We start from the raw sequence: 7,718 nt of genomic DNA, 5'->3' as shown, positions 1-7,718 counted from the left end.
CATTGCTTGCAAGGCTTAAGTGATGTGCATTACCGAGAGGGCCCACAGATACCTCTCCGACAATCAGAGTGACAAATCCTAATCTCGAAATACGCCAACCCAACATGTACCTTTGGAGACACCTGTAGAGCACCTTTATAATCACCCAGTTACGTTGTGACGTTTGGTAGCACACAAAGTGTCCCTCCGGTAAACGGGAGTTGCATAATCTCATAGTCATAGGAACATGTATAAGTCATGAAGAAAGCAATAACAACATACTAAACGATCAGGTGCTAAGCTAATGGAATAGGTCATGTCAATCACATCATTCTCCTAATGATGTGATCTCGTTAATCAAATGACAACTCATGTCTATGGTTAGGAAACATAACCATCTTTGATTAACGAGCTAGTCAAGTAGAGGCATACTAGTGACACTTTGTTTGTTTATGTATTCACACAAGTATTATGTTTCCGGTTAATACAATTCTAGCATGAATAATAAACATTTATCATGATATAAGGAAATAAATAATAACTTTATTATTGCCTCTAGGGCATATTTCCTTCATACAACGCACTCGGGGGTTGCATCTCGTTTGGAATGGCACTCTCCTGATTGGTAGAGTACTTCATCATCAGTCGGATCATTCACTTCAACAAGTTCATTCGATCCGCCACTTTGACAAGTTTTATAATCACCCAGACGCTCTGCATGCCATCTTCATTCCTACTCAGACTCAGTTGGCACGCCTGTCTTGTTGTGTCGCAACCACACTACACCGATCTCGTCGCTACATTAGCTTCGAAAGCATCTGGCTAACTCCTTCGAAGACCATTTCAGCCACTTGGCTGGACACGCAATCTTTCACTCGGCTGCCTCGCGCGTCGTCACTCGGCCACCCCGCGCATCACCACTTGGCTGGACACATAGTCTTTCACTCGGCTGCCCTGCGCGTCGTCGCTCGGCCACCCCGTGCATCACCACTTGGCTGGACACGTAGTCCTTCACTCGGCCACCTCATGCATCCTCACTCGACCGCCCCATGCGGCGCCACTCGGTTGTGCACGTCTTCACCACTCAGCTGCCCCGTGCATCACCACTTGGCTGCACATGTAGCTCTTCACTCGGCCACCTTGCGCATCCTCACTCAACCGCCCCATGCGGCGCCACTCGGTTGTGCACGTCTTCACCACTCGGCCGCCCCTGCGCGTCACCACTCGGTTGTGCATGTCTTCACCACTCGGCCGCCCCGCGTGTCGTCACTCTGTTGTACACATCTGTACCCCTCGGCCGCCCCACGCGTCGCCACTTGGCTAGATATGTAGTCCTACACTCGACCACCTCGCACGTCATCACCACTCGGCCGCCCCATGCATCGCCACTCGGTTGGACATGTCTTCACCACTCAGCCACTCCGTGCGTTGCCACTCGGCCGCTCTGTGCGTTGCCACTCACCCGCTCCGTGTGTTGCCACTCGGACGCTGCGCGCATCGCCACTCGGTTGTGCACATCTTCACCACTCGGACCGCCCCGCGCGTCGCCGGTCAGTTGTACGCATCATCGCCCTTCGACCGCCTCGCGCGCCACCATCAATTGGACATGTATTTACCTCTACACCCCAACACGAGAACGACTAAGTTACTCATATGATCAAACCTCATATCACACTCTGTAGCAAGCTTACCTCTTTTGAGCATCACTCGGGGGCTACGCAGAGCTGTTGGCCATGCCGCCCTTAGGGGTTACGCCCATTGATCACATTAGGAATATCTTTCTGACCATACATGCTTGGTCCGCCAAAAATCTATAAGGGTAGTACTGTCCACTCGGATGATCGCCCAAATCATTACCTGAATTCATCTTCTGGACTGCAAAAGGGTGAAAACGACGCTCTCTACGGATACACTTGGCCCTTATCCTAGGCTCCAAGGCGTCAGTTTCACAAACTTGGATTCAGAGATGGCATGTGCTGGTGTTCCCCCGGGATAATGAGTGGCCTCTCTCCGGAGAGTCAGCCCACACACTAGCCTTGCCACTCGGGTTTCATGGCACGTCCATGTCAGACCACTAGTCTATCTCCTCCGGGAGACATACGAGTGCCACCAAGTTTTTCCTTGCAGTTAACATACCCCGATCAGTCGGGAAGCACGTCCACTCGGACAAATACCTCTTTCATGCAAAAGGGTGAAAATGAAGCTCCTCTACGGATACAATGTACTCTTACAAATACCCCTTTCATGCAAAATCTAATGGTTAATATAGGAAGTACTACTGGAACGATTACTCCCTGGACTGTCCAACTTTTTTTTTCTACAGTCGGCAGTTTCAAAGCCGAATTCATTCACCATGCCGAGAGCACGAAGATTCACCTGCTTGACCGAGTTCCAGGTTGAATTTATTCCGTGCCGAGTGCACGAAGATCAGTCCGACTGACTCAGTTCCAGGCTGAGCTTATTTACCATGTCAAGCGCCTGAAGATGCATCCGATTGACTCAATTCCAGACTAAAAGATATTTACCGTGTCGACTGTGTGGAGGTTTATCATGAAACTTAAACCCTCTTCCCGACTCATCTTGTCCGACAGAGGCTCAGAGACTACATCCAGTGGGTGCACTCAGCGTGCCCCCACTGGAAGAGAACTCAGAAAGAAACATTTTGCTCGATGCAAGACCATCTCCGGATCACTCAAGTGCTACTCGACTTCCGAGTCGAGGAAGGCAAGCTAGACCAGTACCAGATCCTCAAGCACTACTCGACCTCCGAGTCAGAGAGGAACAAGTTCTATCATTACCAGCTAAGAAGATTTTTTGTTCTCTCAGACCCCCGCTGACTGCCCGTAGTCGACGGCGGTCTCGGGGACTACACCCAGTGGTTGCACTCAGTGTGCCCCCACAGGAGTAATCTCCACTCGGTACGGTCTGACCGGTCCGAGTGGCGAACAACAAACAAACAAGTTCTAAGGCTCCCGCCGGCTAGCAAAATTAATTGCTATAAGGTGAGTTTAGTGCTCCTCCATGGACCTGTTTTGAGCCTTATTCTAGGACTCAAAGCGTGAAACACATAAGTTTGGATGTAGAGCCGACTCGTATTGACGTTCATCCGGGATAATAATGGCATATCTCCGAGAGAGCAGTCCATGTGTCAATCTTGTTGCCCGGATTTAATGACACATCCGTACTCTGATCACAAGTTAACCTCTTCTGAGAGATGATCGAGTGTCACCAAGTTGCTCCTCGCGGACACTTACCCCAGATCAGTCGGGAAGCACAGTACCAGAATCCATTGAGATTTTGTTCAAACCTAGGTTGTCTGAAAGCACGATGACGGGTACTGAGTATTTCCATAATCACTCGGGCCAAATTGTGTCTTTCACAAACTCGTTCTGCAAAATCGCAATTGATTCGGGGGTAATGCTTGGGATACACATAACAGGTAGGCCCACAAAGGGTCGAAATATCATAAAGCATGGGGTCCACATAGCATGTGGGTCCAGATAAATTGCATACAGACATACTATCCACTCGGATGACCATCAAGTCACTCGGACGACAACAACCACTCGGAGCATAGCACTTCACTCGACCAACTCATTCCACTCGGAGCACCTGATCTGACTCGGATATGCGAAGACCAGCAGTCAACAAGGCACTCGAAGCATCATCTTAGTAGTAGGCTGAGTTATGGCATTAACGCCCCCACTTTGTAACATAGGAGGTGAGGGGGTGGCGCACTCTATATAAGCCACCCCCACCACTAGACTAGGGGGCTTTTTTCTTCCACCTCTCCCTCTTTCTCATGATTTAGCTTGAGGCATGGAGATCAATTCTCCCCCCTCTCTAAAATACACCATGTAATCTCCGGATACATACTCAGATAAAACAAAGCCTCTCCGGAGCACGAGACGTAGGGATGTTATCTCCACCGTGAGAGGCCCGAACTCGCTAAAACCATCGTGTCACCCATTTGCATCTCGATAGATCATGCTCCGTTACCCTATATCTTATTATTGTCGGAATCGTTCCCACAACAATGGCCTCGCCAGCAACCGCCGTCATCGCCCTCGCCGCCTGGGACGGCCTCGTCCAGATCCTCCCGGACTCGTCGAACCAAACGCGGCTCTCCGTCCCCCGGATCTCCTCGTCCCGATCTATCCCATCCAATTTTTGGAGGGTATAAATTCTTCTAAGTCCCTAAGTCTGTGACATTTTGTGCCTCTGTTCAACATGCCATAACTCCTCATCCGTAGCTCCGTTTTGCATGCATGATATATCGTTCATCAGGATGTCCTCTTCATTTTGTTCCATTGTGCCATGCTTGTTTGAGTCCATCTTGATTCCCAAATTGTTGTTGCAAGAGTGCCATAAAATGTTAGGTGTTGATTCTTAGCAGATCTTGAGCATTTGTCATTTTTGCCACATTTATTGTGTGCTGCATATGGGCATGAGCTCTACATGTGTTTCGGGCTATGCCATGCCATCTTTACAGGGGTGTATGCCATGTATTTTTGTGATCAATGTGGTGACTAGCACAAGCATGGAAAGTAGCTCTCGTAATATTGCTGTTTTCAGGGACTTCGAATTTCACTAAGTCATTTTCCCTGTTGCTATTTTTATGCCATGTATTAATGTTGCTTCAGAGAGATCCATGCTTCTTTTGAGTATGTTCAGTAAGGATGTTTTGGACATATGGTTGTGTTCTATCCATCCATGTCCCTGTTTGCATTTATGGAGTGTCCTAGCATGACTCAATCTTGCTCTACTTTTGCTATAAAATGTTCCTGGCAGATTGTTTACGTGTTAATCAATTTTGCCAAGGTTGTTGTAGTTGATCCATGTATGCTATGAGCCTGTTCTTGCTTTGGTTAGCTTCATGAACATGTCTTCTTGCTGGTAGTATGCTTAGCTTGTCATGCAATGCCTTGTGGTGAGTGAATCGAGCTCGCAAAGAGGCCTTCATAATTTTGTTGATGCCATGTCCAGTTTTCTGCTAAGTCTGAATCTGTTAACGAAACTTGCTATGTTTACATGGGTCCCATCACATCTTCTGATACTTTTTGGCTTATGGTCATTAAGGGACTTTTGTTATATGCTTTCAGTAGATTCATGCCATGCCTTTGTTTACTATGTTATGTTCCTGTAGCATGTTGTTAACTTGCTCTAAACATTGCTTCCTGATGTTAATTCCTGGCATGTTAGTATTTTCACGAAGTCTGTGATGCGTATATCTTTTGCACTTTTGACATGCTCTTTTGAACCTGCTATTGTGTGATTTAGCCGTAGCTCAGTGTTCATCTTTTGTCAAGCACTTTGAGTAGATCACTGCCATGTGTTTTGTTGCTATGTTGGAGTGTAGTAGCTTTGTTTCTTGTTGCATTCTAGATGGCATCATGCTGTTAATCGAAGAATTGTGCCATTCTTGTTTTGCTTTCCATTTGCAAACTGTGCATCTGATTTCGGTGATCTTTATATTGATTTCGACCGAAATCAACTCATCTTTCCAGAGGCGCACTTTGTTTGCCAAGTTGATGCCTTGATCAATCTTACCCTTCCGAAGCACGCATATGCATTGCATATCACATCCCGCATATCATGTCATGTTTTGCATCATGTTGCTTGCGCATTGCACCGTGGTTGATTGTGGTTTTCTTTACTTGTGTTCTTGCCTTGGGTAGAGCCGGGAGAAGAGTTCGTGATCGAGGAACCCGTTGAGTACACTTACGAGGATCAAGCTTACGTCAACTCGGAGAACTTTGCAGGCAAGATGACCATACCCTCGAAATCACTTCTATCTTTGCTTGCTAGTTGCTCGCTCTTTTGCTATGCCGCGATACCTACCACTTGATATATCATGCCTCCCATATTGCCATGTCAAGCCTCTAACCCACCTTTCCTAGCAAACCGTTGTTTGGCTATGTTACTGCTTTGCTTAGCCCCTCTTATAGCATTGCTAGTTGCAAGTGAAGATGGAGTTTGTTCCTTGTTCGAACATGATTATTGTTGGGATATCATTATTATATCTTGTTTACTTTAATGCATCTATATACTTGGTAAATGGTGGAAGGCTCGGCCTTATGCCTGGTGTTTTGTTCCACTCTTGCTGCCCTAGTTTCCGTCATACCGGTGTTATGTTCCTTGATTTTTCATTCCTTATGGAGTTGGGTTATAATGGGAACCCCTTGATAGTTCGCCTTGAATAAAACTCCTCCAGCAAGGCCCAACCTTGGTTTTACCATTTGCCACCTAAGCCTTTTTCACTAGGGTTCTGCAGAATCAAGGGTCATCTTTATTTTAAACCCCCCCGGGTCAGTGCTCCTCTGAGTGTTGGTCCGAAACGAGTAGACTGCGGGGCCACCTCGGGGAAACTTGAGGTTTGGTTTTACTCGTAGGATGTCTCATCCGGTGTTCCATGAGAACGAGATACGTGCGACTCCTATCGGGATTTGTCGGCACATCGGGTGGCTTTGCTGGTCTTGTTTTACCATTGTCGAAATGTCTTGTAACCGGGATTCTGAGTCTGATCGGGTCTTCCTAGGAGAAGGAATATCCTTCATTGACCGTGAGAGCTTGTGATGGGCTAAGTTGGGACACCCCTGCAGGTTTTGAACTTTCGAAAGCCGTGCCCGCGGTTATGGGCAGATGGGAATTTGTTAATGTCCGGTTGTAGAGAACTTGACACTTAACTTAATTAAAATGCATCAACCGCGTGTGTAGCCGTGATGGTCTCTTTCTGGCGGAGTCAGGGAAGTGAACACGGTTCTTGTGTTATGCTTGATCGTAAGTAGTTTCAGGATCACTTCTTGATCACTTCTAGTTCACGACCGTGCTTTGCTTCTCTTCTCACTCTCTTTTGCGTAAGTTAGCCACCATATATGCTAGTGCTTGCTGCGGCTCCACCTCACTACCCTTTCCTACCCATAAGCTTAAATAGTCTTGATCTCGCGGATGTGAGTTGCTGAGTCCCCGTGACTCACAGTTTACTTCCAAAACCAGATGCAGGTGCCGACGATGCCAGTGCAGGTGACGCAACCCAGCTCAAGTGGGAGCTCGATGAAAATTGTGTTCGTTGTGTTGTTTCGTTTCCTTTCGATCAGTAGTGGAGCCCAGTCGGGGCGATCGAGGATCTAGCATTAGGGGTTGTCTTTCTTTATTTGGTTCCGTAGTCAGACCTTGATTGTATTCTAGATGATGTAATGCTATATTCATGTATTGTGTGAAGTGGCGATTGTAAGCCAACTCTTTATCCCTTTCATATTCAGTACATGGGATGTGTAAAGATTACCCCTCTTGCGACATGCCTACTATGCGGTTATGCCTCTAAGTCGTGCTCCGACACGTGGGAGATATAGCCGCATCGTGGTGTTACACCAGATGCCTGTGAAAGAGGACAAGACGGAGAGCGGGAGGACCAAAGGTGGCCTCCATCCCGAAGATATATTAGATGTTGTGTTCGGGGAGATGAAAATCCCATGGCCCCAAGACAAAAGTAAAGGAGAAGCCAAAATTCATTCTCCCCATGGTAAGAAAAGGGTCGTCTCTGAAGATTGGGAGGAAAAGGCTCCCAACCGAGGCAAGATGCCCCTGTCGGGCGGCTCGGGTTTGAAGGACGATGTTATCGCGCAGTCCCCCAGCGAGAACAAGCCTAAATCGTAAGCGAACAAGGGTGTTTTACACATACCCCATTCCTCTCCTGTGACCAGGGTAACATCTAGAATGTATGTTTTTGCAGCTCGGCG

The sequence above is a fragment of the Triticum urartu genome, chromosome 7A, assembly GCF_056163025.1.
Source record: "Triticum urartu cultivar PI428250 chromosome 7A, HENAU_Tu73, whole genome shotgun sequence".
In the NCBI taxonomy this organism is placed as follows: domain Eukaryota; kingdom Viridiplantae; phylum Streptophyta; class Magnoliopsida; order Poales; family Poaceae; genus Triticum; species Triticum urartu.
This window is presented reverse-complemented; position numbering follows the sequence as displayed.